Here is a 24922-nt window from a genome sequence, read left to right as displayed (position 1 = left end):
TCACACGCGATAGGCCCTGTGCGAGTGGGGTGCGTGTATTCCTGGGGTACGCGTGAGGTTTCACACGCGATCGGAGCGGGTACGTGTAATTCGTGGGTGCACAGGAAGTTTCACACACGATTGGCCCTGTGTGAGTGGGGTACGTGTATTCCTGGGGTGCACGGAGGTTTCACATGCGATCGGAGCGGGGTACGTGTAAATCGGGGGTGCGCGGGAAGTTTCACACGCGATTGGCCCTGTGCGAGTGGGGTACGTGTATTACTGGGGTTCGCAGAAAGTTTCACACGTGATTGGCCCTATGCGAGTGGGGTACGCGTATTCCTGGGGTGCGCGGGAAGTTTCACACGCGATTGCCCCTGTGCAAGTGGGGTACGTGTATTACTGGGGTTCGTGGGAAGTTTCACACGTGATAGGCCCTGTGCGAGTGGGGTGCGTGTATTCCTGGGGTTCGCGGGAAGTTTCACACGTGATCGGAGCAGGGTACGTGTAATTCGGGGGTGCACAGGAAGTTTCACACGCGATTGGACCTGTTCGAGTGGGGTACTTGTCATTCGGGGGTGTGCGGGAAGTTTCACACGCGATTGGCCCTGTGTGAGTGGGGTACGTGTATAACTGGGGTGTGCAGGAAGTTTCACACGCGATTTTGCTGTCAGAGTGGGGTATGTGAATTTCGGGGGTGCGCGGGGAGTCCTACCCGTGAATTGGCAGTGTGGGTCCTCCCAGGTGTTCCCTCTACACCCTCCAAGGCCCCTGCAGGCAGCCCACACCACAGGGGACTACCCTGCACCCCTGGTCATGTCCCGCAGGCAGCCCATCCACCATGGGCATGCCCCCCAGCCAAGCCACATGTCACCTTGCACTACTGATCACCAACTCATGTCCCCCAGCACCCCCAACCCCCCAGCAGTGAGGGTCACCTGCCAGCAGGCCCCCACTCATGTCCCACTCATGTCCCACTGCACCCCCACCCCCCAGCAGTCAGGGGCACCTGCCAGCAGGCCCCCACACATGTCCCCCTGCACCCCCACCTCCCAGCAGTCAGGGGCACCTGCCAGCAGGCCCCCACTCATGTCCCCCAGCACCCCCACCCCCGAGCAGTCAGGGGCACCGGCCAGCAGGCCCCCACTCATGTCCCCCAGCACCCCCAGCCCCCAGCAGTCAGGGGCACCTGCCAGCAGGCCCCCACTCATGTCCCCCAGCACCCCCACTCCCCAGCAGTCAGGGGCACCTGCCAGCAGGCCCCCACTCATGTCCCACTCATGTCCCCCAGCACCCCCACACCCCAGCAGTGAGGGTCACCTGCCAGCAGGCCCCCACACATGTCCCCCTGTACCCCCAACCCCCAGCAGTCAGGGGCACTTGCCAGCAGGCCCTCACTCATGTCCCCCAGCACCCCAACCCCCCAGCAGTCAGGGGCACCTGCCAGCAGGCCCCCACTCATGTCCCACTCATGTCTCCCTGCCCCCACGTCATGACGATCCTCAATCATGGGCCTAATGGCCAGCCACATCACACCCCATGCCACCCCAGCCCAAAGACACAACCAAGTATTGCATCCACCCACATAGAAATGCCCATTACATGATACAACCCGAATGGCAAGTATGTAAATGAACACATGTCCGTCACACACACACAATGGGTGCAAGTGAATGTGAAAACCCACATCATGACATGCATGAAATCTATGAGAGAATACCACACACCAAAGTATGAAACACAAATGTATTGAATCCAAAATGAATATAATGAAAAGAAAAACATAATAATGTGAAGAAGAAATAAAACGCAGCATGTCCAGAAAATAATAAAAAATATGAAATCAGAATCCAAACAAATCCAAATGAAAATGTGTCCAAAGTCTCAGTCCAACAAAGCAAATGCAAGGGAAAAAAAATAAGTGAAATCCATTGCTCCATGGTGAAATGAAAAAAATAAAAATAAATCCACTGTTCAACTATATACAAATCACCAATCCACGGTCCATGAGCCCAACAAATGAAATGAAACCTACAAAAAAGACTACCTAATAAAGAACTATATACAAAAACGTAGTGCATTGTCCAATCACCCCAAAATAAACAAAAACAGAAAGGAAACCTAACACTATCTAATTATTTACAATGGCAGCGGGCTAGTACAATGGCTCACTTATTGATGTCCCGGGCAATGGCATCATCGAACTCCCGCTCAATGTCCTGGAGGCGGTCCTCTTCCATGGCCCCGAGGGTTCGCAGGGACGACGACATGTTCACCTCCAACTCCCTGCGAATTGCCTCGAGGCACTCGGCCCACCTCAGAGCCCTCCGCATGGAGTTCTCCGCCCTGACCATTGTGAGCCGTGCCTCTTCCGCCCGCTGCCACTCCGCATCTATGGCGTGGCCCAACCACTGCCACACGCAAGACACTTGAAATCCGGGGTCCTCCTACCCTATGGCCGATGCCTGCCCCTCCGATGTTGAAGGCCCCGAGCCATCATTGCCATCATTGCTCCCACCATGTTGCTGCTGCTGTGGCTGTGGCTGTGCCTGTGCCTGCGCCCTGGCTCTTGCTACCTGCAAGTCCTCCTCCGGCTGGGACGCAGTTGTCGTGGTGGCCACCCCCGCTGGACGTCCGACTCCCGACTGTGGCAGGGATGTGTCCTCCACCAGGGGCAGCTCCACAGGGTACCCAGGTGACATATGGGTGGGAAGATGGCATGGAGGACGGCTGGCACGTAGGGGGTTCAGGTGAGGAGGGGGTCGCAAGAAGGTCCAGCACACGGAGGAATCCAGCACCGGTGACCCGTCCCAGTAGGTCAACATGGTCAAAGAGGCATGCGAGACAACGTGCAGTCTCTCCATGAAAAGACGGCAGGTCACCTTGCATGCCCCGTTGATGCAATGCTATCCCACTCAGGACAGGCTCAACACGGTCCCGGATAGCCACGTCTGCAGGGAGAGGAAGGCCAGTGTTGTGTGCTCATCCCCTCCCTGAAAACGGTTCTGGACGTAGGCATCCCTGCTGGTGCCAGATGATGGAGTGACAGGATCAGGGACAGGATTACACACAGGCACCTCCGCGGCGGCCTGTGCTGCCTCCTGTCCCTGCCCCTGCACTGCACCACTAGCACCAGTGGAATCCGCACCTCCAGACCCCGTGTGTGTCCCTTCCGCTGCCTCATCCTCCACCAAAGCCCCCACCAACCTGGATGACTCTGTGCCATCTTCCTCCGTTGGACCCTGTGGGGTCTCAGCTGCCCCTTCTGCTGCCGAGGAGTCCACCTCTGACCTCTGCCTCTTGGACCTACCCTCGGCAGCTGCGGCCTGGGACGTGGCACCAGACTCCTCACTCCCCGACGAGATGACAATCTGGGAGGGGAGCTGGGCCTTGCGTCTCCGGCTGGTGGTGCGATCCCTGCTGCTGTGCTCCACAGCAACCTCTCCGCCCTCTTCATCAGTTGAAGCTGCAGACAGGGAGAGATAAAACACAGACATCAGGGCACTGTACAATGGACTGATACACACATGACAGTGGCACTTGAGTGGCAGTGTCAAACTTCAGACATGGCATCACACTCCACGACACACATGTCATTTCAACTCACACACATATGAGCATTTCCACAGCAATATTGCACCAGGCAGCAACATCCATACACATACAACAGCATGAACAGCCGAAGGTGAGCCTGACATCACATGAAACACAGGGAGTGCACTAGACACGCACACACGCCACCACACTTACATGCATGTCTACATCTCCTCAAACTGTTGCAGTGATGCGATCGCCATACATGTCACATCTGGCATTCAACCTTCTACATATCAGTGTCACGTGCATCCATGTTTCATCACAGTTGCACACTGGTAAAATACACACACATGCACATGTACACAGTGCCGATACATGCAGCAGGAACCACCATCCATGTGTGACACCACAACCATGCCAACGTACATACACAGAAATTCAAACGTGTGCTACCACACCTGCTTTTGCACAGCATGCTTACCAACACATACACCATCGATGTGTCTAACACCTAAGAGGACTCACATGTGGCAGCCTCACGCCCCTGTTCATGCACATCCCTACATGGCCTTACGAAAACACACGTGCAACCTGCACACTACTGGCACACCACCACACGCACAGCATCCAATCAGTATGCATGTACACTTACCGGTCGACTCCAGACAGGTCTGCCTCTCAAGGACCTGGACGTGGAGCGCTGGGCATATGTGTTCCAGGACCCTCATCTGGTGGTCGGACAGGTGGCCCCGGCACCCCTTGGCATCCGCTGCCTTCAAGAGGCGCCGGGCCTTGTTGAGGGTCCTGGACCTGAAGTCCTCCCAGCACTTCTTGACATGGTGTAAGTCACGGACTGCCACCCCCTCCGCGTTGATGACAGTCACAATGTCCATCCAGATCCTGGTCCGTCCTTCATTGTCGGCGCGCAAACTTCCAAAGAGGGCATCATACTGCCCCAGGACTTGCTCCACCGGGACACCAATTTCCCTGGCACTGAAGCTGGTGGCCCTCTGCCTCTCTGGCTGGGGGTTGCCAGTGGTGCCAGATGGTGTTGTGCCCGACATGGCAACCCCAGAGGCAGGAGTGGGTGGGCAACTGGGTTCTGGGGCTGGGCTGTGGAGCGATGGTATCCCAGTCGGGAGTCTTCGGGTCCAGCAGGGGTGGTCACAGCAACTGCACCCCTGGCTGACGTGCAGACAGCAAATAGCAGGGCACGTGGGCAGCAGGCAGTCAGGCAGCAGCAGATGGCAGGTGGGAGCGTGCTCCGGGCTCTGGGGGGCAGTAATTCGGCCTTCTGGGCAGGAGCGTGGTCTTCCGTGTGTTGTTGCGTGGCCAGCTTGATATGGAGTGATTTGGCACGTGAAAATCTTGCACGTCAGCGTGAGGATGTGTGTAATCTGAGAAAAAGGGCCTACGTGCGTAAGTGACGTGACGCACACAGGCGTTTCCATCAACACGGGTGCATGTTCATCATACACGTCCAAAAACTGCACGTCCGAGTGTCAGCTCGTGTAATTGGAGGAAAGGGCCTTAGCGCGTACACACGTAAGTGACGCTGTACGTGTGGACCGCCTTAAAAGGTACGTGTAGGACCCCATTCCCTTGTACGTGCTTTTTGTGGAGAGCGAGTGGGTGAATTCTGTACTTACTTGTTGGTTCACACGTGATTACTTCACAGCGTTTCAAGTTCGTACTCCCTGTTACCTCTGACAGCGTTCTTTATTCTTTTTGGGCCTGTTTCCTCATACAGCACTCACTTCTTCTTTTGTCCTGTCTCCTCAGACAGCGTACAATTCTTCTTTTGGCGGGGGTGTTGCCAACGCGCACACGAGCGTCTTTTTCATGTTCATTTTCCAGGCAGACGGTGAGTCGCGCACGTATTTACCAACTGTGCTTGCCCCGTGTGTCGCGTACCCCTTCAGAGGTCATTGTAGGCTGCGTGTATTACGCGTACGCTTATTTTTGTGTTTCTGGGTGCCACAGCGTAGTGCAGGCTCATTTTTTCATGCACGTGGTCTACGAGGGGTTGCGTGCACGTTATTTTTTGATTTTGGGCTGCCTGTGCGTTGCGTGACCCGTCATCTTCACCCAGGGGTCACAGACAGCCTTGTTAGAGCCCTAGGGTATGAATTCCATCTAGTACCCTACCCCTTTCACCCCCAATTGGCCAGGACAATAGTTTACTGCTACTCCCATACGCACAACAACATCAGTGCCATGGTTGGGAGGTGACCAAGCGGTAAGGGAGGCAAAGTGGCCGACCTTCAGAAGGTGGGCGTGGTGGGCGCGGTAGGGGACATGGCCAGGATTTGCAGGGTGCCCCTATACCCCCATGTGTGGAGGACCAATCAGGGACACCCATGCCCCCCCCATGGTTGAGGGAACCGCGGCTGACACCATCTCAGCTCAGCCCTTGTTGGACCAGCCCATTGTGGCACCTGACCTGGCACAGGATGACTCCCAGGCTGACTTCCAGGTCAGCAAGTCTAGGCCATGTGTGGCGGTGCAAGTTGGTGTCACCAAGTCACGTGGATCTGGGGCAGCTATGTCATCTGCTGCCCCAAGTAGGCAGGGTGGGGAGGCTGCAGGGGCAGCTGCAGCTCCATCCACCCCAGCTCTGAGTCTCCCAGCTAGGACAGTGTCGGTCGGTCCAGGTCCATCAAACTGACGTTCCCCCTGCCAACATCACACTTCTGCCAATGCCTGCTCCAAGGCCTATGGTCATTGGGCATTCGCACACTCCTACTACCCAGTCCACTGGTGCTTCTGCCCCTACTGACCAGAGCGGCGTAAGCCACTCAGGCTACGCTCCACCTTTGAAAAAGAGGAAGAAGGGTGCTCTGGCACAACAGGCTGAGACCCCAGACACGGCTACACACTCCGGCACATCAAGGAAGCCTAGCTTTAATGACCCGGAACTTGATGCACTTGTGAGCTATGTGTCGGCACATATCCACGAAATGTTGGTGACTGCAGGGTGCAAGACCACACCTGGTCAACGTAGGGCACACTGGCAGACCATCGCGGACCGCATATGTGCCCTTGGATTTGTGAGGCGCACAGCTGATGATAACTACAAGCGGTGGAATGACCTGAAACGCAGAGCAAAGAACAAACTGGCCTCAAATCATGCCGCTACTCTGGTGACTGGCGGTGGGTCTCCACAAGAGGACAACGAACTCACTGAACCTGAGTCTGTTGCTGGGACCTCGTCACAGAGGACCAGATCCAAGGTGTGGGAGAACTACCTGATTACGACGCATTGTCCGGTGAGTGCCCATGCGTGTGTGTGTAATCCATGTGTATGTTGTTTGGGTGACGGGTTCTGATTGAGTGCCAGGTGAGGGTGTGTACTCCTGAGTGTTATGGGTCACCCATTTGCTTCCTCCCATACATTCACGTGCCTTGGATTTGGGTATGACTGTATCCCTTCTGCCCACAGTTGACAATTAGGCACAGATTAGTGCACTTTACCTTGAACTGTCATCTTGCAACTCCATTGGTCAGATTTTGTAAGTGTTCATTCAGGCTGATTGTTTCCACTCTCCCATTTTTAGTACGCATTATTCTGCCCTATTGCAAAATATGTGATATGCTTCGGTCATTGTTTACAGCCCACACTGGGCCACTACTTTTACCTGGTTATGTTAATGATTACACCATTCAGGCCGATGGAGTATTGGGCTGCAGACATTTCTTATTAGGGCCTGTTTGCATGTGGAAGATGACAGATGTTTCCGGTAATGTTAAAGTGACCAACCATTGATCAGCCCACAATGACTGTGTTATTGGACACTGGATGTGTTTCAGTGTGTGGCACATGCATATTTTGCATCAGCATCAATCTTCGCATCATGTCGATGTGACATGGATGTGTGACAGTACTCATTCACTGACATATTGCTGTAGTTTTGTAATTTACCGTGGCTATGCTACATGACATCTGTGTGGTGGCATGTGTCATGTATGTGTATTGGACATGCCACTCACAGCCTGATGTGTGATGCCAGTGCTACCCAACATGCTGCAAATGTGTTGCATTTCCATCTTGCTCTCCCCAGGGTCTGCCTTTTTGACTCCACTTCCAACTCTTTGACAGTGCATGCATGGCAGGGTTATAGTCATGTGGGACATGTGTAAATCATGTACTGGATCTCTGACTTGTCACGGCCTATGTGTGTGCTATGGCGCTCATGCCTGTTTCCATTTGTTGTCTTTCATGTTTTTGCAGGTGATGACGCACTTGGTGGTGTTGAGGTTGAGGAGATGGTGCAGACCCAGGAGGAATCTCAGGCACGACTGGGCACCAGTGGGGGACGTGGTGTGGTGGTGGGTGAAAACCCAATGTTACTGCAGACCATACTGCCCAGGGGTGCCTCTGGGTGCACCTCCCCAGACCTCTATTCAGGTGCTGAGTCGGATGATGAGACTTATGTGCCGTCGCAGTTAAGTGTTTCTGGCAGGGATTCTGTTCTGTCCAACCCACCTGCACCAGGGGTAGAACCCTCTATGGGGATGTCAGTGTTGGTAAGTCCGCCTTTGGCGGTTACGGATGCAGGGTCACACTCCACAGCATCTGATCCTGTTCCTGGGCCAGCAGATGAGAGGGGGAATGCAGTCCTGCAGCCTCAGGCAGTGCCAGCACAGCAAGGTGCAGATCGCCTTGCCCCAAACAGGTGTGGAACCCGTCGACGCGGTGGCCGTGCGCCACCAGGCAATACTATATGGGAAAACTCCATGTACGGTATGGCAACCCAAAAGGCAGCATCAGTAGAAATGATGGCTCAGGCAATGGAGAGGGTGGCCGCTTCCATTATCCCCCCTGAAAGGCAGATGGAGCAACAACAGTAGGCAACAGACTCCATTTGCCAATCACACAGGGAAGACATGTTGGCGTCCAACAGGGACTGATGGGCGGCACTAGAGACTCCGTGCAAATCCATATCAATAGAGTCCCAGGGCCACAGGGAAGCCCTGAGCGTAGAACTCCATAACCTCAGGCAGAGTCTGCTTGAACTTGAGGCTTCCCAAAATGTTAGTGCAGAACAGCAGCTGGAGCAGCTAACACGTTCGCTCTCAGCTGAGCTGCATGCAACACGTGAGGAGATCCGGGCATCATGCAAGGCCATGCGTGCAGAAATGCAGGAAACCCGTGATGTGCTGCATGGGGATCTCCGCACTTTAATCCTCCAGAATCAGACCTTCCAGACCCGCATGCTTGCTGCCATGGAGGACCATACCAGGGCTTTGCGTGGGCTGCCTCCCATAGTGCCACTGCCTCCTGATGCAGCAGCAGAGGATGAGCAGAGCGACAGCAGTTCTCCCACAATGGCATAGCCACGCAGGTGAGTGTTGGTGTGCACCCTGTCTTCGAACCTCCTGGGTGGCCTCCACCAAGCCCCATGGCCCACACATGGCCGTTTTTGATTTTTGATTTTTTTTTTACAGTGTGTTGCCTTGTGTGGCTCCCGTGGGCATCCACTGTATTCCGGCTGGGCACATGCAGGCTTGTCCTGAGTTTGGGTTAGATGCTTGGGTTCGTGAGACACACACACCTCCTGCTTCCCGTTTCCATGGGTTTGCAAAGGGTGTGACCAAGTGACAGTGAATTACACAGTGACGTTGGGCTCCCATGAGCTGTGTGGGCAGTCTGTAGTCAATACTGTGTAGACATCCCTAATGGATATTGTTGTATTGTACACTGCATGGTGTATTGATATGTGCTTGTGCATCCATGTCTTCCTCCTAATCTGCAGGTTCCTTCCTCATGTCTTCACAAGGCCGTCTACTTTGCAGATGCAGTTCATGTTGTATGCAGTACACTGAGACATTTGCGTGGCAGCAACACTCTACAGTTGTAAGGGGTCGATGTGCTGGCGTATTCAGGTTGTAAGACTACCACTACTTGAACTTAGTACTGTCATGTTTTTGCATTTTTCCATGGTGTGTTGCAGCATTGTGTTGGTGGTAAGTATTTGGTAATGTGTGCTATTAGTTATACATTACTGGGAGCATATTGTGTGTGGGCAGTTTCCATTAGGGACAGTGTACTTTGTGACACTTGTGTCAGGCCTTGTGCATTGCTTTGTTTGCTTTCACATTGCATGACATGCCATGGTGTGTTTGGTGGTTAGGTGGGGAGGGGTTGGGTGACATGGTGCTGTTCTCATGTTGTATTTAGCAAGGGGGTAATGAATTTGGCAGCATAAATGTATGTCTTTTGATGACACAGCATTGGTGGTGTTTGGGTAGGTAGGGATGCACACAATGTAACACTTCAAGGTGACCAATCTCAGGATGGTATGGTTGTGACAGTTCAGTGTCCCTTATGTCATCATCATTGATTGTCAGCTGGTATGTGCCAGGGCTGTGTGCATCCCACAGGGGTGTGATTTTAGGTGAAGTAATTAGCCACCAGCTGCGTACGGGCTGCCTCACCACGTGCCCTTTCCCCTCCCATGCGCAGCAGGCGTGCATGTGGTTGGGGATGTGGGGGCACCACCATGTCCACCGGCAGGCTCCGGCGTGTTGCAACATTGTGCAGGACACATGCTGCACTATGATCCTGCACACTACTGTGGGGAGCTTATAACAGCTGCCAACCAGAGCGGTCAAGGGAGCGAGAGCGTGACTTGAGCACTCCGAATGTGCGCTCCACTATGCCCCGGGTTGCAATATGGGCTGTGTTGTATCTTACCTCGGGTGGCGTGGTGGGGTTCTGAATTGGCGTCATCATGTGGGTGCTCAGAGGGTAGGCACTGTCCCCTGGGGAGGTGGTGATGGGTGTCATTAGTGGGGTTGTGACATTACTCAGTATCTAACATGCATGCATGTGCAGTGGCATTTATACTCACCAAGCAGCCATGTATCGCCATGCCGCCTAGCTTCTAGGTCCCGGTTTAGGTTTGACATTCTGTAAATGAAACTATCGTGGGTGGACCCTGGATAGTTGGCATATACTGAGGTGATGATTCCCTTGGCATCACATACTACATGCACGTTGATGGAATGCCAGTGCTTGCGGTTTCTATAGACGTGCTCAGATGCCCTGGGGGGACTTAGAGCCACATGGGTGCAATCAATGGCACCTAGCACTTTGGGGAATTGTGCCACCCTATAGAAATCCTGTACGCAGCCTGCCTTTCTGCAGGTGTTCTGGGCAGGTATATGTGCCTGTGGACTGATGGGCGTGCAGTCATGATGCCCAACACCTGGTGTAGGCAGCGTGACTGTGTGGCCTGTGACACCCCCCCCCCCACTATAGCATTTGTCCGCTGAAATGATCCAGTGGCCAAGAAGTGCAGTACGTTGAGGTCCTTCTCCAGGGGGCTGAGTGCTTGGGAGCACAGGGTGGGTGATGTGAGGTCATCCTCCCACTCACTCACCAGGTCGAGTATTATGTGAGGTGGAAACCTGTACCTCCCATACACCTGGTCATCAGGCATCCCAAAAAGGCTGGTTCTGGGAGTAAAAATTCTGGGCCTGACTATCCTCCTCCTCCTCCTGTGGTATCCCACGACCACTGCTGCTAGGAATGGCATATTCATCTTGGCGTCTGAGCTTGTTTGTTGTTTGCACGCACTTTTTTGCTGCGCGGGTCCACGTACGCCTGCTTCCTGCTGGCGTACGTGTTTCCGGATTAGCGTATCTGTTTTGTCGCACACATTAGCCCCATTTGATTCCATGAATACGTGTTGTAGACCCACGTGTGGGCGTTCCGCGCATTTGCCTCCTGTACTTCCCCCGTGACGCCCACATTTTCACGCGCTGTTCCCCATTCCGCGTGTTACGCCCCCTGTTCCGCCTACTTTTGTTGTGTGTGCTGCGCTATGTGCGCACATTAATTCCATGAATCGACCTGTAAATTTGTTGCTGCATTAACACCAGACAAAGTGACATGCTACTCAAGGCATAGCACGTGCATGCAGGGCTTGTGTGTTTAAATAGGATTCAAATGTGTCCCTTTATGCCTGTTGCAGCCAGCATATGTAAAGTAGAGGGCCACTTTTCTACTTTTGAATCTGTTGTTGCTATTGAAGTTTTACTCCAATATCTTCTTCCTGTTGATGACCAATGTAACTAATCGAAGTGCTAAAAAAAGCTAAAAGAAATATTTTTTATCCAACCTCAAATGTAACTGCCACTTTAATGCAAGATCTGAATTGTAGTAATACATCGAATTTGAAGGCATCAGTTAACTCTAATTTGAAAACTTGTATTCAACCTCAAACATATAAAAGAAATGGGGTACCTGGTACTCGGTCCTAACACCCCAGGGCCAAAATTGCAGTTTGTATAAAAGACGCGTCATTAACTGAAATAATTATACTTTTGGTCACATATACGTCAATTCATGAACTGTATCATAATGTTTCTTTTATTTAGTTTATCTTCTTCAACAGAACTAAACATTCGCAGATTTAATAATTATTCACAGGGTTACAAGAAACAGATCAAATAACTAATCACATATCATGCACACCCTAATTAAAAGTATGTTCATTCCATTTACTTATTTATGTAGCACTTTATAAAAATATATACATGGGACAAATACATTTAGTGAATGAATTTTTGCAATTAAAATAACATGAGTATGGGTATGTTTGACAAGATTCTTGTGTTTTTCAGGAGACTAGCTTGAGGCCCTAAAAATGTGTTCAATACTCCTACAGTGTTCGGTGTGATCAATCAACACACCCAACGCCTTGCTACTTGTCATTGCCACCCTGGGATCGTGGGCACCAGCACACTCAGAGGTTGGTAGAATGCTCGGAGAACATAACACATATGATCTCAATGAGGGGACAGTGGGCTGGCAGGGTACATCAGAGGTTAATGAGCGGCCTCAAAGGTCATGACGATTCAGCAAGGAGTCAGCAAGAGCCAGCGCTTTGCCTTAAACATTGTACAACACTTAAATCAATGATAACACATAAGCTCGTGAGATCCTGCTAGAGTTGTTCCCCTTGTGAGATCTCTGTACAGTTAGACAGAGCTTGCCTATATACGTCTCCACTCACCAGCAACAGGTGCCAGTCATTCGGTCTGGACATGTTTGGAAGGTCCTGTTTCCTAGTGGTTTTTGGATTCCTGAGCTCCACCCTGACAGCATTCATCTGACAGCAATAAGTCGGAAAACAGAGAAGACACAGTGAACACAACAAACATATGACACATTAAGGTACTTCCCTTCTTCCCTTCTGACCTTCGTCTCCAGAAATGGTCTTGAGCGCTGTTCCTATTGACCCACTTTGATATCTCATTACTGTGGCAGCAAAAGAAGACGTTAGATACTATCTACGGACTACAATTACCAAGGCGGCATCAATTCTCCACAGATTTGAAATAGATTTCATGGCAAATACTCATATCTGAAACACTGGTCTTGTTGGGGAATACTTTGTGCAACTAATCAGTGGAGGTGAACTAGGCCATTGCAGGCTTTCATAACAAAGCCATTGTGGAAATAGAACATGTGTGCAGTAAATACTAAGGCGACCTGTGGGTTTGTGGACAATAGTAGGTGCTGTGACACCCAAATACCTTCTACTCAGAGAGAGGATCTGCACCTCAAACCAAGGAACCGTTCCTCACAAGGCTATCCAGTAGAGTCCTAGTTGGTGCAGGCCACAGCATGGAACAAGGCAGTAGTCTTCAGAAAACCCTCTCAAGTTCCCTATCATGTATTTACCACTCCCATGGATCAGGAAATGTTGTTAGTAAAACAGGATGAGGCACTCAACACCATTATTGTTGCAGGAGCAAACACTGTGGCTAGGTACACGTTGCCACACACCCAAGGCACGTCCCAGATTCCAGTCTCATATCACTAAATCACCCACTTCCCTTGTGTGACACCAACATGGCTGTACCAGTCCAGGCTAGTGGGGAATCTTATTAAGATGGACAGGTCTCAGAAGCTAATTGATGCCTTTCAGAGAGGTGGTCACTGTCGCCCATACAAGTTTGAACCAATAAATCACAATGTTTAAAAATGTAAAAGTCAACACTCTGAGTTTCATCCACAAAAGAAGCAAGACAACACATTGCTACACATAAAATACATCCTTCATCAGGACATGTGGTTTGATCTCATTCAATGATTTCCCATGAATGTTTATACCACAGGACATCTGTATTAGAGATATGATGACTATCTCTAGTCCATCAATTTCACAACCTGTATGTTCATCGGGTCGGCTCACACACTTTTCTTCCAGATAGTTCACAGATATATTGTACATCCAATCACTAGATGATTCTTGCAGTGAATTGCATCCTGCTAGATAACTTCATGAATGTCTAAATATGAAATGCCTGGGCCAAGCTACTTAACTGCTTAACACTGTTTGATAGAAACTTACGACTGCGGGGAATAGGAGCTTACCCTCCTATGCTAGACACAGTGCTGGCCGCCCATTGGAGCGCCGCTGGTATACGGTGTCTAGGGGACCTGTTTGTCTCCGGCAATTTCATTACATGGGATGCGATTAAATTATGTGTAGGGGACAAGTCATTACAAAGGTTTCATTACTATAGTATCAGGGCTGCACTGTCCTTGTGCTGGGCGTCAATGGTTGTAGAGTCGGAATACACCCCCTGCCTACAATATATAGTCACTCATTCTATTAGTACGAAATCAATATCAATGCTATACAAACTGGTGCAAAAAGGGACTGCAGCACACCCAGTATATGCTGGAAGTAAATGGGAAAAGGACTTTGGAGTGAGCTTCTCTGATACACATTGGTCAAACATCTGCGGGCTGACAAAACAAGTATCACTGAACACCAGATATCGTTTGATTCACTTTAAAATACTCAATAGAAGTTATGATATGCCAGCATTCCTATCAATAATTTATCCAACCGCCAAACGTAATTGCCCTAGATGTAGTAGTAACAGGGCGCATTTATGCATATGATGTGGCACTACCCCACACTCTCTGGGTTCTGGAGGGAGGTTTGTGCCACACTGGACGAGATCCTGGGTCAACCGTTGGCGCTGACAGCGGCTGATTGCACACTGGGGTATATGGGGAAAATGAACCCGCCGTGGTGTATGATTCTGAACCTAGGACTGCTCCTGGCCAAAAAGGATATTTTACTGCGTTGGATACGAAAGGAGCCCCCCACATTGTCAGATTGGTTACAGGATGTTATCTGGGCCAACGATGTGGAAGAATTATATATCTCAGTGCTTCCAACTTGAAATAGACCAAGAGAGATCTGGCATGACTTCCGGCAGTGCTTGCTGCCTAAGTCTGAAGCGGTTTAAGACGGTTAATGCTGTATGCTATCTGCTCTCCAATTTTGCTAAATGCTCCTCTCGGCTAAACTGATTGTTTAGTGATACTATTTGATGTGGACACCACCTTTTGTTACTTTTTCTTTTTCTTTTGCTTCATATATAAAGGCTAAAAAAAATAAGCTCAATCCTAAGCATGGCACATTTACCTGCTAAAGAATGGCTGCAGATTCTTTTAACCACATTGGCACCCAGTCCCGAAATGGTTGCACACAGCTGCTATTTGTGGCTTTCCGGTAAAATGAAATATTCAAAAGGGACTCTCCAGGCCTTCCCAAATTGCCCACATTACTATTTGCCCCTCTTTCATTCGCCCCTCTCCTAGGAAGCCATCCCTTTCACTCTTCCAAGCATAATTGTGAACCCTTTTCTCTTTCAGTCTCCCGCAAATCATCATTGAAATCACTGCCATTGAACACAAAGCCTCATTGATCCAATGCACTGTTGGAAAAATATACAATATTTCAGGGCCGAGGTGTAAGCCTTTCTCAATGTATTTCAAACTTGGAAGTATTTCACAGAACCAAAAAAAGGAGTACCTTTGACATTTGTCCCTAACTCATTTCTTATTTGGTGCAAATCCATTCACCTGTTTCAATGCTACACGAGTTCAATGGAGGGCCAATTTTCTCAAACGGAGAATGAAAATGTTTAACAGCTTTTGAAACGTTTAGTGGACTTTTCTAGAACTTCTAATTTGGGGCGGGGGGTTTTGTGCCACGATTTAATTTTACACCTCTTCAGCCACATCCGTCCAGCGAGTCTAAAAGTTGTTAGCAGAGATCAAAATATCGAAAGATTGTAAGCAGAGTTCCACTATTAATTTTCTTTACTGGTAACCTTTCCACTACTTTTAATAACCATTTTCACTATTGCAGTTAAAGCATATCTCTTTACTTTACAATCTTAAAGCAGTTGCAGCTAAACTGAAATCAGACCATATTTTTATGACGCCTAAGTGACAGACTTGATGGATTCTAGATGGCTTCATCTTAGCCAGGGTAAGATAGGAGTCTGGGGGGTCCTGCTAACAATAACAATAAATCTCTACTCACACTCTGGGCCTGATCAGGAGTTGGGCGTTAGCACTTAAATGCACTGAAATGCACTTAAATACAGCGTTAACGCTTTTACTGCAGCATTTTGAAAAGAAAATCACCACATTCTGTTCATGACAATGCATGCTTTTTCTAATTCCAGGCTCCTGCTGAAGCTGCATCTGTTCAAATAGATGTTAGGTACAGGTTCTAGTGGAGTTACAATCAGAAAGTCTAGGCAACACATAAATGCATCCACTGACCGACTAAGGGAATAAAAAGAAAACAAAGCATAGAACCACCTTCTTTTGCCCATTCCACCCACTTGGCTGTCAACTGTTCCAGCCACAACGCCTTCCACATGTTGCACTATGTTCCTGCCTACTCTGTCCCCCGCTGGGGTATGATATGATATGGCATTTATAACACGCTTATACAATAGTGTTTCAAGGCGGGTCACAGTTCTGTTGGACATTTTGTGTAAATTTGGGGTTTGACAGTATTCTCTTACCGCCAAAAATGAGCAGTGGTTTGGTGATAACTTATTCTTGCATTTAGATTGGGTTTGGCCTCATATCATTTAAATGACCATACCTTGTTATATTGTACTGGTGAACATAGTAATATGTATTTCTTACAGTATTTTATGGTAGCATATGGTTCATATGGTTTGCGATATTTAGTGGTGAGCATAGTTTCCTTCCTTACATCATAACCCCATCATAAACAAAACCTTCCTTTCTATGAGAATACCTCCTAGTGATCTATAGAGAGCCTTGGACCTATACACCCAAGGAAGCCCAACACTTTTATATAGAGTGACACCTACAGCCTGTGGCCGGTATCACGGGCTTATCTACACCAGTGACCTATGCGCCCGTAGGCATCATTATTGGTTCATAGACACCCAGTAACCTATATAATATTAGATCCCCTCCAAATAACATGCACAGTGTACACACCCACACACACACACCTATTTTATCACTGCTTATTCTGTATGCTATTCTATCTGCATGGGCAAATTGACAAATGTATTACCAAAGAAAATTCATTTCCCTCGTGTCCACATATGCAATCCCCAAAGCAATAAAAAAAACCTCTAAACAATGTGTTTTTATATATTGGTTATATTGCGGATAAGTACAATTCACAATGCAAATCTTACCATATACATTTCACTATTATCTGTAATAAAATGAGAAGGGGAAAAAAAAACAGATAAAGAGTAAATAAGCCTTATTAAAAAAAAATAGGCATTACTTTTTAGCATTATAAACATGACAAATTAAGATGCAAGGGATTTCCTTTGCTAATCTGCCTACATGACATTTTTTAAATCGGTCATTCATCCAACAGCGCACCGGGACCTCACTTAAACTGTGTCTGCTTACCAAAAATATTTGTTTGAATCTCTCCCAAACGACCATGTCCTTGCTCCCCTCAGAAGATCAGCCCCAGCCAACGAACCGCTCCTGTTAATCTTGGATGTTTGGAATGCGCAGCGAGAACAGAGGGTTCTCCAGCCAGCGCTGAGTGAGACCAGGCACATCTGTCTCAGAGCTCAGTCATCCCGAACTAACTTCTCTCTGTTAATTTTCCCATTAGCAGAGCTCTACACCTACCCACTTTGTCTACGTGATATATCTGCAGACACTTTCTTTCAATCAGGTTAAAAGGTAGCATCACCCTTCACTTTTACACAATGGGATATTTGCTCACTGAGCAACTGTTTCAATTATTATTTCCTTTTGTTCATACTTCCCGCTTTCTGCAAACACAGAAAGAGAAAGAAAAATGCTAGTGCACATTTGAAAAACGAATTTCAGAATATGTATTTTCACCTCATTTTGTACATGGGACTACATTATAATGTTAAGGAGTTATCATTAGTGATTAGTAATTGTTAATTACGTCAGTCAATTATATAAATAATGTTCAATAATGTAGTCTTCTATGCATGAGGTATTAAAGAGAAAAAAAAATGGATGCACTTTTACTCTCTTCAGTTTCACATTGGGCTTTTGCTGCATTATGAATTCTATACCTTGCATGCCACCTGCAACATATTCACATGTTATACTGGCAACTTAAAATAACTATATGTGTGTGCCACATTATTGCTAACAACAAAATGCCATCACATTTATTAAAGCGCTATATACTCTAAAGCGCTATAAATATTATAAAGCGCTATATATATTACTACTGTTCCACTACTATTTTTGGTACACTGCTACCAGTGGTTGTTGGCAATAGAACTTTGTGAAAAGTCTAAGCAAATTGGTTTTATCTTCACAATACGACTGCAACTGCCACTGTCCTATATATTATAGGGGACGGTCTTGTCCTATATTTAAGGTGAAACCTAACTTCCCTTGACTTTTCTTAATGACTTCTGACCCATTTAACATATCTGTATGATATGTTCCAAAGATTGTATTTGATCCTGCTACCCAAATTTGGAAAATTTTGTGAAAATTTAACCAACAATTTAAATGTTGTAATGTGTTGAAAAAAGGATGTATACGATTTGGCTGTGGCACAACTGTTTGCGGCCGAATTGACCGCGGTCAATTCAGCCATGAAGACAATTTTGCTGCAGCCAAGTCGGGCCAAATTTAAAGCACTCAATGCCCCCAAAACACTCCCCCACCCAACCCCTACTTAGCTTTTTGGCGTCTGCTTTGTTTCTGACTCTGCAGCATCAGATCTGTCCCTTCTATGTGGGTCAGATCCGAAGACGCAGGGTCTGCTTTTCTTTTTTTTTTTGTCCCCCTCCTCCAAACCTCCAGAAGTGGGGGACACCCCCACTACCCACAAAGGCCATCACTACCAAACATGGGGAGCGTGGGACACCCCCGCAAGTACCGCTCCCCATGTTTGGTAGTGATTACCCAAACTGATTGTTTACAAACGATCAAATGGTACTGGCCGAATTTGGCCAGATTTACCACACGATCATTTGTAAACGATCAATTTGGGTAATACCGAAAAAGGGCATATTTTTTACCTTTTGTACTGGTTTTCCTATAGGTAGAAAATGTGTATTCATTCAGGCCTGTAGCTTAAACCGCTGGATGGATTTGCTTTAAATTTGCTTCAAATTTGAAACAAAATTGGAAAAAAGGAAATTCAAATGTGCATGTTTGAGGTTTGGTGCAAATCTGTTTAGTATATTTTTCTTTTTTCTTTAGCAGAGTGCTCTTGCCACCAAAATCGCCCGTGGTGCACTGAAGCAAGTGAGGCCTTTCAGAAATGAATGGCTGTAATTGTTACCACTGATGCAGGCTGTTTTTGTGAGAATTCCTGTGAGAACTAAAATAGAAGCATGCTTAAAATGATATTAGATGAGGGGCAAGTCGAATTTTGCCTTCAGGCTTGATTATAGGGTGGTGAAAAAGGACAAACTTGTGAGCTGGTGCATTTGTGGAGGCCTTGGGAATAATACTGTTTTGCCTTCATGTTGATCTTTTCACAAGTAAAGTAATGTCTTCCAGTCATTTTGAGTGAAGCTGCAATGATCTTGCTGGAGTTTGATGTCCATCACAGGAATAATCATCATTAAAATAATGCTAGGAGATGGGCTGGAGGCATTTTGCCTTCGTGGCGGGGGTGGGGAGGATGCAGGAGATGGAAAAAAGGGATATGTGCCCATTTAAAGTTTGGGGGGCTGGAAAGTATTTTTAATTGTATAGCATTTTCGTCTTTTTACTAGAATCTCCTGAGTAGCCAGAGCAACAGGGAATTCTTATGGGAATCAAAAACTGCAATTACATTCTCTATGTATAGAGATAAATATATCTATAAACAGTTCTTTGGGAAGGTCTTATGAAAAAGCTTCTCACAATCATCTCCTCAGTTCTTCTCGCCGTCCCAACTTCTTTTTGCCCCTCCTCCTCAGCCTTTCCCTTTACCACCTCCTAGATTCTTCTCTCCCCTCCTCCTCAGGTCTTCTTTATACCTCCTCAGTTCTTCTCTCCACATCCTCCCTAGTTCCTTCCATCTCCTCTACCTTAATTCCTTTCACCACCAGCTTTCTCCAAACTTCAGCCTCCTACCTCCTGCCTCTCCAGTTTTCTCTCTGAACCAAATCCAAACATGTGTCTTTCCCCAAACACCCACACTGTGTCTTTGGTCCCTTTGGCTTATGTAGGTCTGTAATCCCTGCTCCTGGACTGGGCATTTTACAATAGAATGCAACTGGCTCTCATAAATGCTGCATGTCTGCCATTGGTGGATTGTGGGCGAAATGTTAAATGGTTTGAGCAGGGGCTCACTGAGCCATGCCAACGTGCTTGTCAAGTCTATGCACGGTTTGTCTTCCATCTTTGTTTTCAGCCATCCATAGCTCATACTTGTGCCCTGCTTGAGAACTGTTGCCTGGCTTGTCTACCTCAGTCACCTGTGGATCTCACGTCCCTAAGCTCGCCTTTCTGCTGCAGTTTTGAAACATGGTGTGGTAATGGAAAGCAGAACTCGTTCCTACATATTGGGAACAGTTGACTAGTAAGAACATTGTCTGGTATTGAGAAGCTCTTAAAAAGACAGTGGGCCTCATTACGTGGTAGGTGGTAACCCACCGGTGCTACTGGTGAGATGCCGCCAATTCCGTAACACTGAATCCGGTGCCTGACTTCCCGGTGCCACTGGGACATTACAAGTCCTGGCAGCGCGGGATGTCAGGTGCCAGATTTTGTAACTTTCCATTCCCATAGAGTCTTATAGGACTCTATGGGAATGGGGAGACGGAAGCACCGGCACCGTTGCTAACGATGCTGGTGCCTCCTGGGGCCGCAGTGCCAGCCAGGGTTAGAGCTGTCGGGCACAGTGGCCCCCGGCAGGCAGACTTTTAGCGTGGCAGTCTGGAAACAAGGGTGCCAGTGAGCTTACCGGCACCCTTGTTTCGAGACCGCCACACTTGTAATGAGGCCCAGTATGTTTGAATGGCAACCTACTACAATTTCTACCAGTGAGCCCATGCCCTCTAACCACAGTATGGCAAGATAGGCAAGGGACCCTTCCCATGCAACCCCAAAACCCAGCATCCTGCAGCTTTTGGCAGTACCTGGCCTACATGGAGATGCCACCATTCACTCTCAGCACTAGGCAGCAGTCTTATCCACAAGAGGCACATATAATCACAAAAGTGTCATGCATGTAGACATCAATGCACATAATAAGCTCATGCACACACACACAAAGCCCACTTAGTGGAGATCACAATGGGAGACCTGACCCCCTACTTTCCTGCTTCAGTTTCCTGATGCAGGTTCCATTTTTTTTTTAACTCTTTCCACCCTTCACCTTCATAGGCGACCTGCCACTCGCATCCCCCAAATCTCCCTACATTGTTTTTTAAATTCATTCATGTGAAACAATTGCATTTTTAAAATGCAATTGCTGATAACAGCAGCCCCATAGCGGCACACAGGCAGTGTAGGTAAGACTACTTTAGGCAGTACATGTTATAATTACCTTCATAAGGCAGTAAATGCATGGCTCATTTAAACTGAATATATATTTTGTCACCTTTCAGGCAGTATAGGCAGTCCCATTTGGAATTATTTTTTAATAATATCTATAAAATATCGCAATTGTTGCTTATCAAATAATTATTGTAGGGGGCGTGACCTGAGCTCATGCTGTAAGGACGTGCTGGGACATAGCTCCCGCCCACATCCTCTAAAAGATCCTCTTAAAATAAAGGCAACGGTTGCATAGAGCAAAAAGAAGAGAGTCCCTGTGCAGAAAAAACATTCCTGCACCTGCTAGTGGAAGAACCGACAAGAATCGGTAACTGCAACCCGAGGAAAGTAGCTCTGAAACTCGCATCTCTGGGTAGACAAGATGGCGGGTGATGCAGAGGCCTGAATGCAAGTGAAAGGAGGGGCCGAGTGCTGCAACATTGCTTCCCGTGCCGAGCGGAGATGAGAAGGAAAGCTCTGTCACAGACTCAAGCCATACTGAGGGACGTGAAGCTGCTGGAGAACGGAAAGGGAGTTGCCTGAGTCCAGCGTGTCGCAACTCTGAATCCGACATCAAGCCTGGGAGGGTGACAGACGCAGGACCTCAGTGACCTAAACTACGTGTCAGGTATGGAGGACTGGGGAACCGGTGGGACCGAACAACAGAGGTGAGCAACGAGCCTGTGAATGTAGTCAAGCAATGCTAATAAAGTGACGCCCGAGCCCACAGAGCCACAGCAGACACCGGAGAAGCTCACACGGGGGCACTGGGCGGTGCTCCAGAGTCGAAGAGTGCAGCTCTGCCGGACACTACAAAAGCACTGGGCTGTGCCAGCAGTGCTGGGAGGCTCCTGATTTGCAAGACGAACGGGTCCAAGTGGTAAGCCCCAACCAAAGACATAAGGGGCATTGGTGACAACGACATGCTGCAAGTGCACACGAAGCAGACACCTGCGCTGACAGGACAATAGGGGGGCTTTCACCAGCCTCTGTTTCGGAGCAGAAGTCGCCCCAGACATGCTGTGCCTGCAGTCCTGCGTACACCGAGGGCAACGATACGGTGCTGACGCACCTCCCACAGACCTGCTGGGCACCGCGAACAGCAGTGAGGGATCAACCGAAGATCGGGGCAGGCACCGGAGTGGAAATTGAATATGCACTAGCGGGACTGTCTTGTTGATGTGACTACACCTCCCGCACGCACCAGTACTGAGCTACATACAAGAAGACTTTGGCGCTGCCTGCTGTGGAACGGGGGCATGGAAGAGTCCCTGCAGAGCCATTTAAATTACTGGCTGCAATCTGTGGCATTACGTGAGGGGCACACAGGATAAGCCTTCCAATACCAACGTTACGGCTCCTCAGTGAGGCAAACTAGACGAGACCGGGGGTAGACAGTGAAGGCTGGGGACAAACGGACACCAATGCACTGCTTGATTGGAGGAACGATACCCACCCCACTCCCAGCATCACCCCCATGCATGAAGGGACCTGCCAAGCACTACTGGTTCAAGAGCAGGGAGTCCGATCTCAGGTAGATCTGTTCACTAGCACCTGCCACGGGGATAAGTGTTTTGGAAATGGGCACAATACAGGAGGAGCAATGAGCTGGAGCTAGTGGTTTGGCAGCCTGAGGAGATAACGCAGAGCCACACGCTGAGTGCCCTCGCTTAGACGGTAGCAAGCCCTGAATGACAACAACTAATAGATGGTGTAGAAGGGAGCTCACTGGCCAGTGAGACACACTCGCCCTGGCTGACCTGCACCTCCGATCTGGGCTGCAAGTGGGAGGCGGGCTAAACCAGGGACAACAGACACTGCGAAGGCAGAGAGAAGACCCTGACTCAATCTGAATGCACCCACTCTGACATCAAAACTAACACACGGTAGCAGCGGTCTCAAATGTACACAAATTGTGAGAGGGACGGAAGCACAGCACATAAAAGGAACGCTGCAATCGCAGACTCACTGCGACAGCAGTGGGGAACCCCTGTGAATAGCACCCAATACATCCCCAAATCAGGCAGTGGGGAGTTAATGAGGCAGGGCTGGCGAGTGCAATCGCACGAAACGCAGGTCTCGGACACGCAAGACATGGTACCTGCGGGCAATCCAAGGACATCCTGGTCCTCCGCTGGCAGTTATGTCCCCGCCCAAAGGAAAAAACAAAGCCACCATCATGGGGTCGTTTGTCGCAGCTAAACCACAGGAATAAAGGCAGGTCGCCTCAGAGGCAGGCGCACACCAACATCATCAGAGGCAAATGACAAAGACAGACAAGTGTTGGAGGCCATTGCAGGGTTGCAATTGTTTTTTTACCTAAAATAGAGGAGGTAAAAACGGTCATGCAATTGATGCGTCAAGATATGCGCAACCTCACAGAACGAGTAACCATCGCTGAGTCGGGCAGTGAGAAAACACCGAAACGCTGAAAAATATCCAGACCAGGGTCCAAGAACTGGAGAGGAGAAACAAAGTCCTAGAGGAAAGAGCTGAAGACGCTGAGGGCCGATCCAGATGGAACAATGTGCACCTACTGGGGATTCCTGAGGGGATGAGGGTTCCAACCCCACAAACTTTGTGGAAACCTTACTACAACAGGAAATTGGTGCTGGACGCCTCTCACAGGGGTTTCCGGTGGAGAGGGCTCGCAGGTCCTTGCAGAAGAAGCCTGCACTAGGGTCTCACCCCCGCCCCATAATAGCAAGAATCCTGAACTTCCAAGACAGGGAAATCATAAGGCGCTACTCACGAGAAGGAGGTGAAATAAGAAGAGAATGCCAGAATTGCAATGTACCCAGATTACACTCCAGCGGCATGGAGAGCAAGAAACTCCTTTGTCCCGATCAAAGTTAGATTGCGGCATTTAAATCTCAAGTACATGCTGATGTACCCATCCAGGTTAAAAGTGATCTATAAGGGAAGAGCAGTATTCCTAGAAATGCCAGAGGTGGCCAACATGTGGCTGGAGCGCAACAACATGGCGGAGGGTGAAGAAGCCACAAAGTAATCTGCATCACTGGGACAAAGAGGGTGGCACCCTGCCGAGAAAAGATGAATATCCTTATTCCTGTCAACCAAGTCGAGTTTATGTGAAGGATGGGGGAACTGCCAAGCCATCTGCCTGAGTGGAAGGTACTAACCCAGCGAAAAGTCTGGTGCTGGCCCATTGTCGAAGCACCGTTACCCGCTCAAGATGGCCTGGAGGGGCCAAGACAGAACAGGGGCACCTGAGCATTGCCTAATAAGTGCAACTGCTGGATGCAGTTAAAATGTTATATGGTCTTCAATATGGCTGGGGCAATGAGTCAATTGGCACTAGACAGGAAAAGTAGGGTTCCACTGCTTAGACATGGCAGCTGACATTAGAGTACTGACATGAAATGCCAGGGGGATGGGCACTTATATGCATAGAAGTAGGATTAAATTCCTTCTTGAAGAGAAATAAAGTCTCCATTGCATTGCTGTAAGAAACCCACTTCACTCCTGAGGGCAATAGTAAAGTGGAAGAACACTGGGGGGACAAGGCTATGGTGCAACCTAGTCCAGATATGCACGTGGGGTGTACACGTGGATAGACAATGCTGTGCC

This window comes from Ambystoma mexicanum, chromosome 11, assembly GCF_040938575.1.
Source record: "Ambystoma mexicanum isolate Mex_15411 chromosome 11, UKY_AmexF1_1, whole genome shotgun sequence".
In the NCBI taxonomy this organism is placed as follows: Eukaryota; Metazoa; Chordata; class Amphibia; order Caudata; family Ambystomatidae; genus Ambystoma; species Ambystoma mexicanum.
Note: the sequence above shows the minus strand (reverse complement) of the source record.